The 18,876-nt window shown below is 49.7% G+C and overlaps 1 protein-coding gene across 6 annotated transcripts in view; it reads right to left on the bottom strand.

Annotated features, from left to right (window-relative positions):
• The window catches only part of AP1S3 (adaptor related protein complex 1 subunit sigma 3), a 146,836-nt gene extending 145,575 nt beyond the window's left edge, over nucleotides 1-1,261 (bottom strand). For 4 of the 6 annotated variants that reach the window (XM_075569652.1, XM_075569656.1, XM_075569655.1 and 1 more), the window contains exon 1: nucleotides 1,148-1,253. The gene's annotated coding sequence lies outside the window, so the exon portion shown is untranslated. Of the gene's footprint in view, nucleotides 1-1,147 lie in introns of all 6 variants that reach the window. The other 2 variants (XM_075569659.1, XM_075569661.1) reach the window with 2 other exon arrangements.
• Between the last annotated feature and the right edge of the window lie 17,615 nt (nucleotides 1,262-18,876).

Here is an 18,876-nt window from a genome sequence, read left to right as displayed (position 1 = left end):
CATAATGTATTCAATTGGAACAGTATCACTATAATGGCGAATGAGGGTGGCCTTGATTATCTCAAGACCTTCAACATGGGGGATTATTGTATAAAGGCTAGACACATCTAAACTAACCAGAATATGATTAGTCCCATCACCAGGTGAGTTTTTTAATTTGTCAAGGAAATCAAACGTGTCTTTGATGTATGAGTTGGCTGTCTGTGCTATAGGTTGTAGAAATGTGTCTACAAATTTTGCAAGGGGTTGATTTAATGAATTAATAGCAGCTATAATAGGCCGCCCCAGGGGATTGTTTAAATTCTTGTGTATTTTGGGCAAGGTATAGAAAATAGGGCATTTAGGATGCAACATAGTTAGAAACTCAGATTCAGGCTCTGTTATCCACCGGTTATTAACCCCCATTTGGATAATTTCCTTAATTTCTCTCGCATAGTTAAAGGTAGGGTCCCTATCCAATTTAATGTAGCAGTTAATGTCACTCAGTTGTCTGATGGTTTCAGCCTTATAATCTGAGTAATTCTGCACTACTAGGGCACCCCCCTTGTCCGCACGCTTAATAATAATCTCATTATTATTAGTCAACATTTTTAATGCTTCCTTTTCCTGAACAGACATATTGTATGTACACTGGCGACACACTTTATTCGAGCTCGGCTAGTCCCACGAATTCGGATATACCCGGGTGTATTGAGGTTTGTGACTGTTTTCTGCCCGAGTGCATTGAGGTATTTTCCAGGCAGGGATTGAAGCATTTTATTCCCCCTGGCTGCAATACTGCACAGTATATATATATATACTGCATTACAATTCATGAATTTATGCCATCTGGTAGACACGCGAAGCATTGCAGCCTATTAAATCCTAATCATTATCATTTAACAGATCAGCCGCCCGTCAGCCAGGCATGAACCCAGGCTGGGAAGGCAAACGCAACGGGGCTTGTCAGAGGTGAGGAGCGGCGCATTCCAGGTATCTGCCAGGTACATACTGGGTATTTGCTCGAATAAAGTGTGTCGGTGCAGTAGCCCTATGTTTGTTTTTTTGTACCTTGCAATGTCCCCCTTAACCAGTCGTATATATGTGCTGACTGATTGATTTTTAAATGGCGGGACAAAAGTGGATTTGAGCTTGCACATTTTGGTACCTTGATAAGAAGCCGAATTATCTGTCCCTTGCTGGTCAGTGGCCAAATTAACTGTCCCTTGTTGTTCATAGGAGGATTACCTGTCCCTGGTTGGATATTGGAATGCACCGATTCTGTAGACCTGTTAGAAAAAAATGATTTAAGGTTAAATACACGTTCGAATTTAAATAGGTCAACCTCCAAATCAAAATCATTAAACAATGTAGTAGGTACATATGAGGGCCCCCTCGCTAAAACAGACATTTCACATTGATTAAGAGTGTAATCAGACAGATTAACAACCAAGGTGTCCATACTCATTTCTGCTCCGTTGTACGTAGGGGATAGGGTGATCTTCCCTTTCCCCTGGCCCCCGCGTCCAATTTTCCTTTTCCTTTCTCCTTGTCCTTGGATTGGCCTAAAAAAGGGGCCGGACTTTGGCCTCTCTGACGTTCTGTTGAGGAATGGGCTTCAGAGTCACTGGTGTGGACTTCTTGGACTCCCTGAGGTGCTCTCCCTCTTTGGTTCTTGCGTTGTTTGGGGTCTTGCTTCAGCCACGGGTATACTCTTCCATCTTTATAGTCATTAACAACTTTTTTGAATTTCAACTTCTTAAAGTGAATAAGATCACTTTTAATTTTTTTCCAGCTTGGTCTTAAGACTATCCAATGATTGTACAACGTCCGTACCAGGGCTAGACTGTTCAATGAGGATTTCCACTTTGAGTATATCCTTCCTTGTGTGGCTAAGTTGTTCCCCCACCTCCTCAATAACCAAAATATTCAAGTCCAAAGAGGCCCTATTAAAGCTGCAGTTCAGTCTTTTTTTTATTTTATTTATTTTTTTACTTCAATAGTTTCATGTGGGCAATCTCTAATTACCTAAAGAACTGTATAGCTGCAGGTCAATTCGTTCTCCATGTATTGATAGGTGAAATTTGGTGACATAATTAGTGAAGGGATCTGTTTTTCTTCTGCTTCTGTCTCTCAGTGGAAGCTCATGAATATTCATGAGCACTCCTGCATTGACATGTGCTAGAGGGAGGGCAGGGCTGACAAAGGGGTGTGCCAGGGCTTGTGACAGGACATGAAGGGGCAGTGCCTTAGCAAATGGCTGTTAAAATAGAATACAAGAAAATTGGTCTTTCAAAGTTGTTTTTTTAAAAACAGAAAATGCTAAAAGTATTTTTTCTCACTACAGAACTGATTTATTAAAAAAACCACACATGGAGGATATTGACTGAACTGCAGCTTTAAAGCATTGTCCTGCATACAGATCAGAGGCGAAGAATGGATATGGATACCCGATGTGAAGCTGGAAATAAGACCGAGAACAATACCGAAAAGACCGTTTCGAGTGATAAAATAGCTGTCACTGTGTAACTCTTCCAATTACCTGCAACTTCATGCAAAGAAATAGCAACGCTTGTTTTTAACGTGTTAGCGCCAAGGGGGAATTCAACTGCTGAGAGGTTAAGGGAGTTACTAACCCAAACTCAGCGACGTTTCTGTGTCTCTGTGATAACTCCCCCAGAAGATGCCTGGAAACCAGAGGTAACTCAATGTATTTTTGATAAATAGAAACTTGACCTTGGAGACTGTGAGACCCCCTCTCCTTCCCCCCCTTCCCTTGGCTTCCCAAACCCCACCATAACCAATACATAAATAACCACAAACACGAGGTCTGGCGGCCACTGCTTTTTAGTAAAACTTCAATTAACCTAATTAGTGCCAACCCCCTGCCAGAGTGCTCGCTCATTGTGTAAAGGCCAAAGGTACCCGATCCAATGGCCCGTAACTCCCCCCTAGCCGGGCCCCGCCTGTCTGGCGAGAATGGGCCCAGGAACGCACGTGTAAATGAGCCGCGCCCACTCGCCACTCCCAGCCACCTTTTATTTTATTTCTGTTATTCATTTTCATTGTTTATTTATTATTTTTTTTCTTTTAAACACGTACAACCAACATATTTACCAGTATTCACAATAAAGGGCAGGGTGGGCGGGACTCCCATGGCAGGGCGTAGACTGACCCCGCGCCTCTGTCTAATTGTAACCTCCCTGGCCCTTCCCCCGGCTGTGTCACGTCACTGCCAGAGGGGAGGGGGGGGAAGGCCAGGGGGGACGTAGTCCACACTCACAGGTAAGGGAGAGCCTAGTCCCTCTGGTCATAGCGCCCGGTCACCGAGGGCTCAAGGCTACTTTTCTGGGTTATTTTGAAACGAGCTACACTGGGGAATATTTAGGGGTCTCCCCAAACAAAGAGAGAACATTTAGGGGTCTCTCCAGACACAGAGAACCCCACACACTTAGATCTGAGGTTTGTGCCCCTATTAGGCCTGGGCCTATTAGTAAGTTAAAGCTCGCTGAGGCGGGCTGAGGCGGGCTGAGCCGCGCTGAGCAGATGCACAAACCCCCTGCATCTGTCATCAGCGCAGCTATAGTTTCCCCCTCCGCATGCGTGCTCATGCGTGCAGAGGCTCAGAAACTTTGCCGAGACAGGCAAGTTTCAAATTTGCCGCTCGGTGACTAGCCCCGCTTCCCGCTCCGCCTCCTGACACGCCTCCGCTCTGCCTCTGCTCCGCCTCCACCCCGCCCCCAGAGCGCGCTCACTGCCTCGCCTGCAAGGACAGGATAAAACACCATTTTCAGCAGGCGAGGCAGAGCAGGAGCGCGGCTCAGCGCGGCTGAACCCTCTATGTCCCAGGCCTTATATGGGGGAGGGGAGAGAAATACATAGAAACAAAAATAAGGAGGGACAGAGATAAATAAAAGAGATAAGATTAAAGGGGGAGAGAGAGACTGACAGGAGAGGGAAAGGAAAGGCAGAGAGTAGGGAGACTTCTCATCCAAGGTGATGAAACAGCTGTGACACATGGACACCTTCTCTGGGAAACCTTCCACTACCCATGTGACATTACACCTCCACCGTAGGGGGTCCTGCGTCTGGGGAGTGTGTGTGTAAAGGATCCTGGGGAGGGACGTATAACGGAGTTCTGGGGAGGGGTATATAATGGGTACTGGGCCTGGTGAGGTGGGTATAACGGGTACTGGGCCTGGTGAGGTGGGTATAACGGGTACTGGGCCTGGGGAGGGGCGTATAACAGGGTACTGGGCCTGGGGAGGGGTGTATAACAGGGTACTGGGCCTGGGGAGGGGTATATAACAGGGTACTGGGCCTGGGGAGGGGTGTATAACTGGGCCTGGGGAGGGGTGTATAACAGGGTACTGGGCCTGGGGAGGGGTGTATAACAGGGTACTGGGCCTGGAGAGGGGTGTATAACAGGGTACTGGGCCTTGGGAGGGGTGTATAACAGGGTATTGGGCCTGGGGAGGGGTGTATAACTGGGTACTGGGGAGGGGTGTATAACAGGGTACTGGGCCTGGGGAGGGGTGTATAACAGGGTACTGGGGAGGGGTGTATAACAGGGTACTGGGCCTGGGGAGGGGTGTATAACAGGGTACTGGGGAGGGGTGTATAACAGGGTACTGGGCCTGGGGAGGGGTGTATAACAGGGTACTGGGGAGGGGTGTATAACAGGGTACTGGGCCTTGGGAGGGGTGTATAACAGGGTATTGGGCCTGGGGAGGGGTGTATAACTGGGTACTGGGCCTAGGGAGGTGGGTATAACGGGTATTTGCCCCGTGGAGGGCGGTATAACATGGTATTGGGGAGGGGGTATAGGTGGCACAGGAGCTCTTGCAATACAGAGTATCACTGTCCCTGGTTACAAACACTTCATGTCTCCTGCAGGTCAGGACACGCATGAAGGTGGAGCCCTTCGTGCCACCAGACGACGAGGCGGGCTACGAGGCGGACGATGAGGCATACGACAAAGCGGGCGTCAAGTGGTGCGAAGAGGTGGGCTACAAGGCGGCCGATGAGGCAGACGACGAAGCGGATGTCAAGTCTGGCGACGAGGTGGACCATGGCGAAGGAGAATACGAGAGGTGTGGACGGATCTGCTGCTTCACCTTTTTTAGGCGGAGAAGAAGCCGGGAGCAGGTAGCAGAGGAGCCAGGGCGTAGATACAGGGGTTTTCTAGGGGCCCTGAGAAGTTGGTTTAACTGCAGGACCGCAGATAAGATCAGGAAGGCTGCGGGAGGGGCAGGTACTAGAGGGAGATAGGGATATTGGGCGTGAGAGGGTGAGAGAGAACAAGGAGCAGGGCCGGAGCACGCGTTTCATGCGCCCGAGGCAAAACTTAAAATTTGTGCCCCAGTTGTATAAAAAATAATAAGATAAATAAAATAATAAAATAAACTGTGGCATAGCTATCGGGGCTGCAGGGGGTGCGACCGCACCCCAGAGCGACGCAAAATAAAAATAAAAAGGCGCCAAAATACTGGATAAAAAAATAAAAATAATTTTCAAAAAAAAAGATAAATAAATTAGAAATAATAAGAGGAAAAAATAATAATGATTATTAATGCGCCCCTAGGAGCTCTGCGCGCTAGGCGACCGCCTAATGGACGGCCGGCCCTGCGAGGTATGCGGGAGGAAAAGGGGTGAATGGGATAGATATGCAGGGGGATGGGGGAGCAGGTGAGTTATACACAGGGCCACAAGGGCCCCATCACCCGCATCTCTATATACCGAGTGTGCCCCTGTGTATAACAACGCTGATCTGTGCTGCTCCATCTGATCTCACTGCGCAGTGATCCAGGGACCACCCGATCGCCATTTAATGGGGTCAGGAAGGAATTTTTTCCCCCCATTGCACAGCAGGGGTTATGTTTCGCCTTCCTCTGGATCACAGCAACAAACTGCCCTTTGTGCATGAATTATCAGTGAGATCTTTATACACCCTGCATTGGTCTTCACCCCTTCGCTGCCGGAGGGGCCTGCAGTGCATTGCTCTGCGTGTTACTATATCGCTCTGCAATGTGCTGCAGGCCCCTCCCAGCAAAGAGATTAATTATTTAAATAAAATACTCTCTTTAATCAAACCTATGTGTAGTGTCTTTTCTATCAGTTGTATCTATTGCTAACAGCTCAGTGATTCTTCCCCAGGACGCTGCACTAGTGTCACGCTGCCAAGCCCGGGTGTGAAGAAGGTTTATAGGGTCACATATACATTTCTGCCAAAACACAAGTGCAAGATCTGTCATATCTTTTATTACACAAAACGGTATCTAAAAAGGTAAAAAGAACATACATGGGATTCTGCTACAAATATCTCTCTAATTACAAACCAATTAACAAATCATTCAGATTAGAGTCGAGCGAAAAGAAAGGGTTAAGTATCTCATGTACAGTATATGCAGTGTAGGCTGTTCTGCAGCATTACATGCAGGGGGCAAAGGTTAGGAGATATAAGTGATGCTGATCTCAGAGCTGACCGGCTGACCTGCTCTACTGGCTGACAGGCTGACCTGCTCTACCGGCTGACCTGCTCTACTGGCTGACCAGCTGACCTGCTCTACTGGCTGACCGACTGACCTGCTCTACCGGCTTCCCTTCTTTCAGCTAAATGACCTGAATTGTGGCCCCTGTATCTCCCAATTAAAGCTGCAGTTCAGTCAATATCCTGCATGTGTGGGTTTATTTTAATAAATCAGTTCTGTATTAAGAAAAAATACTTTTAGCATTTTCTGTTTTAAAAAAAACAACTTTGAAAGACCAATTTTCTTGTATTCTATTTTAACAGCCAGTTGCTAAGGCACTGCCCCTTCATGTCCTGTCACAAGCCCTGGCACACCCCTTTGTCAGCCCTGCCCTCCCTCTATCACATGTCAATGCAGGAGTGCTCATGAATATTCATGAGCTTCCACTGAGTGACAGAAGCAGAAAAAAAACAGATCCCTTCACTAATTATGTCACCAAATTTCGCCTATCAATACATGGAGAACGAATTGACCTGCAGCTATACAGTTCTTTAGGTAATTAGAGATTGCCCACATGAAACTATTGAAGTAAAAAAAAAAATTAAAAAAAAAAAAAGACTGAACTGCAGCTTTAAACGTTTTATTGCGTATTCTTGTTTGACTCGTTCTATACAGACATTTTCTATATATTCATTGCGGGATTTGATAACATCTGTAAGATCTCTCAGAATATCACATTCTGTACGTTTGTGTTTTTTCCATTCTCAATTTACTTAATATTAGTTTTTGGCTTCAATTATTTATATCGAGCCCAAAATACCTTTATACAGAATGCTGTTCCCTTTAGCCCACAAATGCTGCTTCATTAAAGCCCATGGGTGGCACTTGATGCATTCTCAAACTTTTAGGCACATCCCTAATTTCCAAAAGTGGGATAAAATCTGTGCATATTTAAATGGTTAATTTTTCCATTTTTCCATTGTGACAAAATATACATTTTCTCACTCAGACTCCTAAATCCCTCCCCAAATATATCCGTTTCACATAAAAGTGTGTGCGCTTCTCCTTCCGCCTAACTGGCACGTCGTCCTTACGGGCGCCACTCCTTGCAACTCCACGCTGCCGTCCAGTGGTAAAAGAAATAAGATACATTTACTATACTCGTCTGGCAGCTGCTCCCGTATAAGGTGGGTAACTCTGTATTAGGGGTCTTGGTAGACTATATTTTATACTTATGTCGGATAGATGAGGAATTAATATTCCTAACGGGTTATTGTGAGAGGCCTTAGATCAGGCCTGCACAACTCGTAAAGCGAGAAGGGCCGAACTGCTCCAAGGAAAAAAAAATTGGGCCACACGGGTAAAATCATCATCATCATCAGTGGTCGACAAATCACCAAAAAATCTACTCGCCAAACAAAAAAATCTACTCGCCACCTAGTACCACACGTGTGCTGCTTGGGCCAATAGGAGCTCGCCACGATGTTAAAGCCACTCGCCCGGGGCGAGCAAATGTATAGGTTTGTCGAACACTGATCATCATCATCATCATCATCTCTCCTCCAGCACCTCTCATCATCATCATCATCATCCTCATATATCTCCTCCAGCACCCCTCATCATCATCCTCATATCTCCCCCAGAACCCCTCACTATCAACCTTTGCGATACTCCCCATCTATCTCTCATACCCCCATCTCCCCCTCACCCACACACATACAGTAATACTCCCTCTCCACATCAAACACACAATAACCCCCTGCACACCACACACATCCCACCCCCCTGCACCTCACATCCTTCTCCCCCCCTGCACCTCACACCACTCTCCCCCCCTGCACCTCACACTACTCTCCCCCCCTGCACCTCACACCACTCTCCCCCCTGCACCTCACACCACTCTCCCCCCCTGCACCTCACACTACTCTCCCCCCCTGCACCTCACACCACTCTCCCCCCCTGCACCTCACACCACTCTCCCCCCTGCACCTCACACCACTCTTCCCCCCTGCACCTCACACCACTCTCTCCCCCTGCACCTCACACCACTCTCCCCCCTGCACCTCACACCACTCTCCCCCCCTGCACCTCACACCACTCTCCCCCCCTGCACCTCACACCACTCTCTCCCTCTGCACCTCACATCACTCTCCCCCCCTGCACCTCACATCACTCTCTCCCCCTGCACTTCACATCACTCTCCCCCCCTACACCTCACATCACTCTCCCCCCCCTGCACCTCACATCACTCTCCCCCCCTGCACCTCACATCACTCTCCCCCCCTGCACCTCACATCACTCTCCCCCCTGCACCTCACATCACTCTCTCCCCTTGCACCTCACATCACTCTCTCCCCTTGCACCTCACATCACTCTCTCCTGCACCTCCAATCACCCCTGCACCTCACCCCCTGCACCTCACATCACCCCTCCTGCACATAACCTCCCCCCTCCTGCACATCACATCCCCTGCACCTCAGCCCCCTGCACCTCCAATCACCCCCCTGCACCTCCAATCACCCCCTGCACCTCCAATCACCCCCCTGCACCTCCAATCACCCCCCTGCACCTCACATCACCCCTCCTGCACATCACATCCCTGCAACTCACCCCCCTGCACCTGCAATCACCCCCTGCACTTCCAATCACCCCCTGCACCTCCAATGACCCCCCTGCACCTCACATCACCCCCCTGCACCTCACATCACCCCCCTGCACCTCATATCACCCCCCTGCACCTCACATCACCCCCCTGCACCTCACATCACCCCCCTGCAACTCACATCACCCCCCTGCACCTCACATCACCCCCCTGCACCTCACATCACCCCCCTGCACCTCACATCACCCCCCTGCACCTCACATCACCCCTCCTGCTCATCACCTCCCCCTCCTGCACATCACATCCCTGCACCTCACCCCCCTGCACCTCCAATCACCCCCCTGCACTTCCAATTACCCCCCTGCACCTCCAATCACCCCCCTGCACCTCCAATCACCCCCTGCACCTCCAATCACCCCCTGCACCTCCAATCACCCCCCTGCACCTCCAATCACCCCCCTGCATCTCCAATCACCCCTGCACCTCACCCCCTGCACCTCACCCCCTGCACCTCACCCCCTGCACCTCACATCACCCCTCCTGCACATCACCTCCCCCCTCGTGCACATCACCTCCCCCCTCCAGCACATCACCTCCCCTGCACCTCACCCCCCTGCACCTCCAATAACCCCCCTGCACCTCCAATGACCCCCCTGCACCTCCAATCACCCCCCTGCACCTCACCCCCTGCACCTCACATCACCCCTCCTGCACATCACCTCCCCCCTCCTGCACATCACCTCCCCTGCACCTCACCCCCCCTGCACCTCACCTCACCCCCCTGCACCTCACCTCAATGCACCTCACCTCACCCCCTTGCACCTCACCTCAATGCACCTCACCTCACCCCCCTGCACCTCACCTCAATGCACCTCACCCCCCTGCACCTCACCTCAATGCACCTCACCCCCCTGCACCTCACCCCCCTGCACCTCACCTCAATGCACCTCACCTCAATGCACCCCCCTGCACATATCCACGTTGGGATCAGGTGGGGGGGAGCGGCCGCAGAAGAGCTCAGCTGGCTGTGACTTCCCCCTCCGTCCCACGTTGCGAGCGGGGGGGGGGGGTTTAGGGAGCAAGGAGCGGGCCCTGCGCATGCGCGCCGGGACCGCGGGGAATCGCCGCCATTTTTTTTTCCCAAAGTTTTTTTATTTTTCAAAGTTTTTTTTTATTTTTTTATCTCATCGCGGGCCGCACAGAGAGGCCAGGCGGGCCGCAGGCGGCCCGCGTGTTGTGCAGCCCTGCCTTAGATCTTATCCTATATGCACGCAGCCCTCACCTCTCTGACCTTGAACACGTACTTCAATCTGATTTTTTGAGACTTGAAACTGGATTTCCCAAAACAAACTGATTTTAAACACTGACAAGACTGTAACAATGGTATTTGGGACCAGAGCTAAATTGCTAAAGCTGCCAATGACAGAGCTTCAGATAAAAACCAGCTCTAAAACCATCCTAGCCCCTGTTACTTGTTTGAAATATCTGGGCATATAGTTCAACTCCCATTTAACATTTGGGTTGCACATTGATACCCTGACATCCAAATCCTATGCCAAACTATGTGTACTTTAAAGGAACAAATTCTCCCTAAGGCCCTCATGCAGTAAGCAGCGATAAGCCACTTATCACCAGCTTATCGCCAAAAAAGCCACACTGATACACACACACACACACACACACATACAGACACACTGATACACACACACACCCACTGATACACACACACACACACACACACACACACTGATACACACACACACACACACTAATACACACACACACACACACTGATACACACACACACACACACACACACACACACACACACACACACACACACACACACTGAAACACACACACACTGAAACACACACACACACTGATACACACACACACACACACACATAACTGATACACACACACACTGATACACACACACTGACACACACACACACACACACACTGATACACACACACACACACACACACACACACAGATACACACAGATACACACGCACACAGATACACACACACACACAGATACACAAACACACAGAGATACACATACACACACACACACACACACACACACACACACACACACACACACACACTGATACACATACACACACACACACACTCACACACACATACACACACACTGATACACATACACACACACACACACACACACAGATACACACACACACACAGATACAGACACACTGATACACACACCCACCCACTGATACACACACACACACACACACACACACACACACACACACACTGATTCACACACACACACACACACACTGATTCACATACACACACACCCACTGATACACACACACACACACACACACACACACTGATAAACACACACACACTGAAACACACACACACACTGAAAAACACACACACACTGATACACACACACACACACACACACACACACACACACACACACACACACACACACACACACTGATACACACACACACTGATACACACACACACAGAGATACACCCCGCCTCCCCCTGCACCGCCTGCGACCGCGCAGCAACCACTGCCCGCCCCCGAGCCCATCTCCCACACCAAGGGGACGGGGGGAAGTGAGCGCCGGGGGGCAAAGCTGTGAGCGACGGGGGACAAAGCTGTGAGCGCCGGGGGGGCAAAGGTGGGAGCGCCGGGGGGGCAAAGCTGGGAGCGCCGGGGGGACAAAGCTGTGAGCGTCGGGGGGGGGGGCAAAGGTGGGAGCGCCGGGGGGGCAAAGCTGTGAGCGCGGGGGGGGGCAAAGGTGGGAGCGCCAGGGGGCAAAGGTGGGAGTGCCGATGGGGCAAAGGTGGGAGTGCCGGGGGGCAAAGGTGGGAGCGCCGGGGGGCAAAGGTGGGAGCGCCGATGGGGCAATGGTGGGAGCGCCGGGGGGGCAATGGTGGGAGCGCCGGGGGGGCAAAGGTACAAGGTGGTACAAAGGTAGGCGCACCCCCGCTACCACCTCCTATTACCCCCCTTGGCTGGGACCCGGGACAGACAGGGGACACTCACCGCGAACAGAGGCGCCGGGAGCGGGAAGACACGTGTGCTCTGCACAAAGCGCAAGTCCCGCCCCCGGCTTCCTCTGACCTGCCTGCAACCAATCCCCTGCGGGCCGGCCGGCATTCTAAGTCCCGCCCCCGGCATCATCATTCATCCAATCTCATGCAGGCCGGCCGGCATTCTAAGTCCCGCCCCCGGCATTCTCCTTCATTCAGTCTCCCCGGCAGCATTCACACACACACACATAGAAAATACTTACCGGCCGCTGCATTCTCCTCACCGCCGCTGCCCCGCAATACCGGGACCAGGGACAAAAACCGGGACATAACCGGGATGGAGCTAAAATCGGGACAGGGCAGAAAAAAAACGGGACTGTCCCGGCAAAACCGGGACGAATGGTCACCCTACTTACAGACTATTCACTTGAGTGGACCATAAAGTGTCTTATAGAGGGAACTCTAAGGTGTCTTAAGATGCATTAAGATATATTATGTATGTAAATATTTATTTATATAGCGCTTTATAAGAGAGGCAATACAGTACAGAGAATTATAGTACAATAAGTGCAACAAACAAAATCAGACAATAGGAAAGGAAATCCCTGGCCTGCAGAGCTTACAGTCTTAATGCTAGATCCATGGAACTCTGTTGTGTTTACGCTAATAACGGGACATTCCTGAAATTGGTACCTGACCCTGTGTGGAAGGCAGAGACACAGGGGCAGTGCCTGCCAATATCATAAAGAGCAGTGCACTTCCTATTTAGTAGAAGTGTGTGTCAGAGTTAAGAGTTCAGTCCAGAATTAGAGTCTGCTGAGTCTGTCACCTGGCTGGCCCAGGGTGACAGAGAGAGCCTATATCAATTGGCCGTTGGAGAAGGGGAGCCATCAGCCTCTGAGTAGAGCTGATGCAACCTAAGTTAGGGAGGTGGACCAATTCCTCTCACCCTGTTTAGGGGGTGAGGGAAGAGCTAGCCCCACCCTGGGTGCCCTTGACCTGGGGTGGTGGCAGGGACACAGAGACCATCCTGAGGGAGAGCAGTCCTGTGTGGAGGAAGACACCCTGTACCTGATTGACAGTCTTGTTGCTGCTATTCTGCTGCTGTGAATAAAGAGCTGCGGCTGCTTTTAAAGATATACAGTGTGAGACTGGAATCTCTCATCCCCGAGGGGGGGACGACTCTCTGGAAGGATTCCACCCGTATTCCTGGGGCTCAGAGATGGAGGCGCTGCACCATTACATACATAGTTACATAGTTACATAGTAGATGAGGTTGAAAAAAGACGTACGTCCATCAAGTTCAACCTATGCTAAATTCAGACAACAGATACTTTATTCTATATCTATACTTACTTATTGATCCAGAGGAAGGCAAACAAAAAACCCCATTAAGGGGAAAAATTAATTCCTTCCTGACTCCAAGAATTGGCAATCGGATTAATCCCTGGATCAACATCCTTCCCATATATACTTATTTGGTATATCCCTGTATACCTTTCCCATCTAAAAAGATGTCCAACCTTTTTTTGAACAAATCTTTTGTATCTGCCTTCACAGTCTCCATGGGTAATGAATTCCACATTTTAACTGCCCTTACTGTAAAGAACCCTTTCCTTTGTTGCTGGTGAAATTTCCTTTCCTCCAACCTTAAGGGATGGCCCCGAGTCCTTTGTACTGCCCGTGGGATGAATAGTTCTTTTGAAAGCTCCTTGTATTGTCCCTGAATATATTTGTATATAGTTATCATATCCCCTCTTAGACGCCTCTTTTCTAATGTAAATAAATCCAATATAGCTAGCCTCTCCTCATAAGTTAGAATGTCCATCCCCTTTATTAATTTGGTGGCTCTTCTCTGCACTCTCTCTAGTTCCATAATGTCTTTTCTTAGGATTGGTGTCCAAAATTGTACTCCATATTCAAGGTGTGGTCTTACTAATGCTTTGTAAAGGGGCATAATTATGTCTACTTCCCTTCCATCCATTGCCCGTTTGATGCAAGATAAGATCTTGTTTGCCTTTGCAGCTACTGCATGACATTGGGCACTATTGCTAAGCCTGCTGTCTTCAAGCACTCCTAAATCCTTCTCCATCAAGGATTCCCCCAATATATCTCCATTTAATTTGTAAGTCGCCTTTTTATTCTTGCATCCCAAATGCATAACCTTACATGTATCTGTATTAAACCTCATTTGCCATTTACCTGCCCACGTTTCCAGTCTCTCCAAGTCCTTCTGAAGAGAAATTTCATCCTGCTCTGATGAGACGGAGGCATTCACCCCAGAAACCTGATCCTGTCATCCCCCATACCATCGCGGGAGACTCAGGCCCCCCTGTTGCCAGCAGGTATGCACCACACTCAGACACGTAGCCAGACCCTAGTACAGAGGAGGGGGGCCCGATCTGCGATTGGCCCAGGGAAGGGGGGCTACATTGGGAATCGATGTTATTTTTCTTCATATTAATGGGTATCCTCAAAGCTAATGATATGCCAAAATGACGTCCATTAGCAAAACTACAATTGTTTCTTCACTTTTTCTGCTTGATGAATAGGGTGACCAGATTTCGAAAATGAAAAACCGGGACACCTTAAAAAATAATTTATTAAACAAATTACATCACGTGACACCCCCAGTTGGCATGACAACAAGACACTCTGATGCCCCTGCAGTGTTAGTGTGTATAGAGGTGGGGGCTTTGCTTGGGCCCTTCAACTCTTACAGCCAGGGCATTATTGGCCAGGAATGCCCAGTTCGGAGGGGATTACTACTTCAAAATGTATTTGATTCGTAACAACATCAAAAAACTCTAATACCAATAACTAACAACCACAGACAATGATAATCTAAACCATCAAATAAAATGTCTACGGCCCTTGTTCAAGCATGTTTGCGGTACTTGCCAGATAAATCAGTGCCTGCAATCCACGACTGTATCCGCCTCTCCGAGCGTCTGAAAGCAATCCAGCGTTCCTGGTGTGTGGCTGAAGAGGTGAGGGACTCCCTCCTCTCAAACGGAAAAGAAGAGCAAAAAATAGAGTTGGAACATACCTATCATACAGGGATGAGAGAGAGACAGAGAATGAGAGAGAGGCAGAGTATGAGAGAGAGACAGAGAATGAGAGAGAGACAGAGAATGAGAGAGAGACAGAGAATGAGAGAGAGACAGAGAATGAGAGAGAGACAGAGAATGAGAGAGAGACACAGAGAGAGAGAGACAGAGAATGAGAGAGAGACAGAGAGAGGGACATAGGGAGAGAGAGACACAGAGAGAGAGAGACAGACACAGAGAGAGAGAGACAAAAGTAATGTACTGTATAACCATTATACCGTACCCCCTAGTATTCGTGTAATCATTGTCCCACACCCCCTATTACTCACGCTTTGGCAATACTGAAATGTTCTTTTGACATGCCAATCAAGCTGATTTGATTTGAGAGACACAGAGACACACACAGAGACACAGAGAGAGACAGAGATACAGAGACACACACAGAGACACACAGAGAAAAACAGAGACACACAGAGAGAGACAGAGACACACAGAGAGAGACAGAGACACACAGAGAGAGACAGAGACACAGAGAGAGAGAGAGAGAGACACGGGCCTATTTAGTAAGCGTCGATAAGGCTGCGTCTATAGTATTTCAGACGGAGGGAAGGCACACACGCTGCAATACACTTGCTGAAGCCTGAGCCTTTTTATGGCTTTGCAGGGTATGCAGCGGGTGCGATTGGGGGCATGGCAATAAATATTTGGAGGCGTGGCAATAACGTTCCGGCGCGGACGTCACTTCCCTACCTCACATCCCGATCCACCGGCATTTTTTCAGATGCAGCATCTGAAGCACTGTGCAGACAAGAAGAAAAATGCACACAATGCGCACCAGAGATTAAAATATAGTAAATTATTTATTAATAAAACAAGAAATAACCGAGGGGGATCCAACCCCACCTCAGTACTTGATTCTTGTTGCTATTGCCACACTATACGTCCTGACGCCGGAAGGGAAGTTGGTACGCGACCAAGACGAGACACCGGATTTACAGTGGAACCACAACATACCACAGATTGCTGGAGGACCACACTGCGAGGGGCGCAGCCTATCGAGTTTCCCAGTCATCGTCCAAAGTCTGGAGCTGCGGATTGACCACCGGATTACCACAAATCCTCCCTAAGGCCCTCATGCAGTAAGCAGCGATAAGCCACTTATCACCAGCTTATCGCCAAAAAAGCCACACTGATACACACACACACACACACACACATACAGACACACTGATACACACACACACCCACTGATACACACCCACTGATACACACACACACACACACACACACACACACACACTGATACACACACACACACACACACACACACTAATACACACACACACACACTGATACACACACAGACACACACACACACACACACACACACACTGAAACACACACACACACTGAAACACACACACACACTGATACACACACACACACACACACACACACTGAAACACACACACACACTGAAACACACACACACACTGATACACACACACACACACATAACTGATACACACACACACTGATACACACACACTGACATACACACACACACACACACACACACACACACTGATACACACACACACACACAGATACACACAGATACACACGCAAACAGATACACACACACACACAGATACACAAACACACAGAGATACACATACACATACACACACACACACACACACACACACACACACACACACACACACACACACACACTGATACACATACACACACACACACACTGATACACATACACACACACACACACACACACACACACACACACACACACACTGATACACATACACACACACACACACACACACACACACAGATACACACACACTGATACACACACACACACACACACACACACACAGATACAGACACACTGATACGCACACCCACCCACTGATACACACACACACACACACACACACACACACTGATACACACACATACACACACACACACACTAATACACACACACACACACACACACACTGATTCACACACACACACACACACACACTGATTCACATACACACACACCCACTGATACACACACACACACACACACACACTGATAAACACACACACACTGAAACACACACTGAAAAACACACACACACTGATACACACACACACACACACACACACATACACACACACACACTGATACACACACACTGATACACACACACACACACTGATACACACACACACACAGAGATACACCCCGCCTCCCCCTGCACCGCCTGCGACCACGCAGCAACCACTGCCCGCCCCCGAGCCCATCTCCCACACCAAGGGGACGGGGGGAAGTGAGCGCCGGGGGGCAAAGCTGTGAGCGACGGGGGACAAAGCTGTGAGCGCCGGGGAGGCAAAGGTGGGAGCGCCGGGGGGGCAAAGCTGGGAGCGCCGGGGGGGGGGCAAAGGTGGGAGCGCCGGGGGGGCAAAGCTGTGAGCGCGGGGGGGGGGCAAAGGTGGGAGCGCTGGGGGGCAAAGGTGGGAGTGCCGATGGGGCAAAGGTGGGAGCGCCGGGGGGCAAAGGTGGGAGCGCCGGGGGGCAAAGGTGGGAGCGCCGATGGGGCAATGGTGGGAGCGCCGGGGGGGCAAAGGTACAAGGTGGTACAAAGGTAGGCGCACCCCCGCTACCACCTCCTATTACCCCCCCTGGCTGGGACCCGGGACAGAAAGGGGACACTCACCGCGAACAGAGGCGCCGGGAGCGGGAAGACACGTGTGCTCTGCACAAAGCGGAAGTCCCGCCCCCGGCTTCCTCTGACCTGCCTGCAACCAATCCCCTGCGGGCCGGCCGGCATTCTAAGTCCCGCCCCCGGCATCATCATTCATCCAATCTCATGCGGGCCGGCCGGCATTCTAAGTCCCGCCCCCGGCATTCTCCTTCATTCAGTCTCCCCGGCAGCATTCACACACACACATAGAAAATACTTACCGGCCGCCGCATTCTCCTCACCGCCGCTGCCCCGCAATACTGGGACCAGGGACAAAAACCGGGACATAACCGGGACGGAGCTAAAATCGGGACAGGGCAGAAAAAAACGGGACTGTCCCGGCAAAACCGGGACGAATGGTCACCCTACTTACAGACTATTCACTTGAGTGGACCATAAAGTGTCTTATAGAGGGAACTCTAAGGTGTCTTAAGATGCATTAAGATATATTATGTATGTAAATATTTATTTATATAGCGCTTTATAAGAGAGGCAATACAGTACAGAGAATTATAGTACAATAAGTGCAACAAACAAAATCAGACAATAGGAAAGGAAATCCCTGGCCTGCAGAGCTTACAGTCTTAATGCTAGATCCATGGAACTCTGTTGTGTTTACGCTAATAACGGGACATTCCTGAAATTGGTACCTGACCCTGTGTGGAAGGCAGAGACACAGGGGCAGTGCCTGTCAATATCATAAAGAGCAGTGCACTTCCTATTTAGTAGAAGTGTGTGTCAGAGTTAAGAGTTCAGTCCAGAATTAGAGTCTGCTGAGTCTGTCACCTGGCTGGCCCAGGGTGACAGAGAGAGCCTATATCAATTGGCCGTTGGAGAAGGGGAGCCATCAGCCTCTGAGTAGAGCTGATGCAACCTTAGTTAGGGAGGTGGACCAATTCCTCTCACCCTGTTTAGGGGGCGAGGGAAGAGCTAGCCCCACCCTGGGTGCCCTTGACCTGGGGTGGTGGCAGGGACA

This window comes from Ascaphus truei, chromosome 14, assembly GCF_040206685.1.
Source record: "Ascaphus truei isolate aAscTru1 chromosome 14, aAscTru1.hap1, whole genome shotgun sequence".
Lineage (NCBI taxonomy): Eukaryota > Metazoa > Chordata > Amphibia > Anura > Ascaphidae > Ascaphus > Ascaphus truei.
Note: the sequence above shows the minus strand (reverse complement) of the source record. Positions and strands in the feature narration are given on the sequence as shown.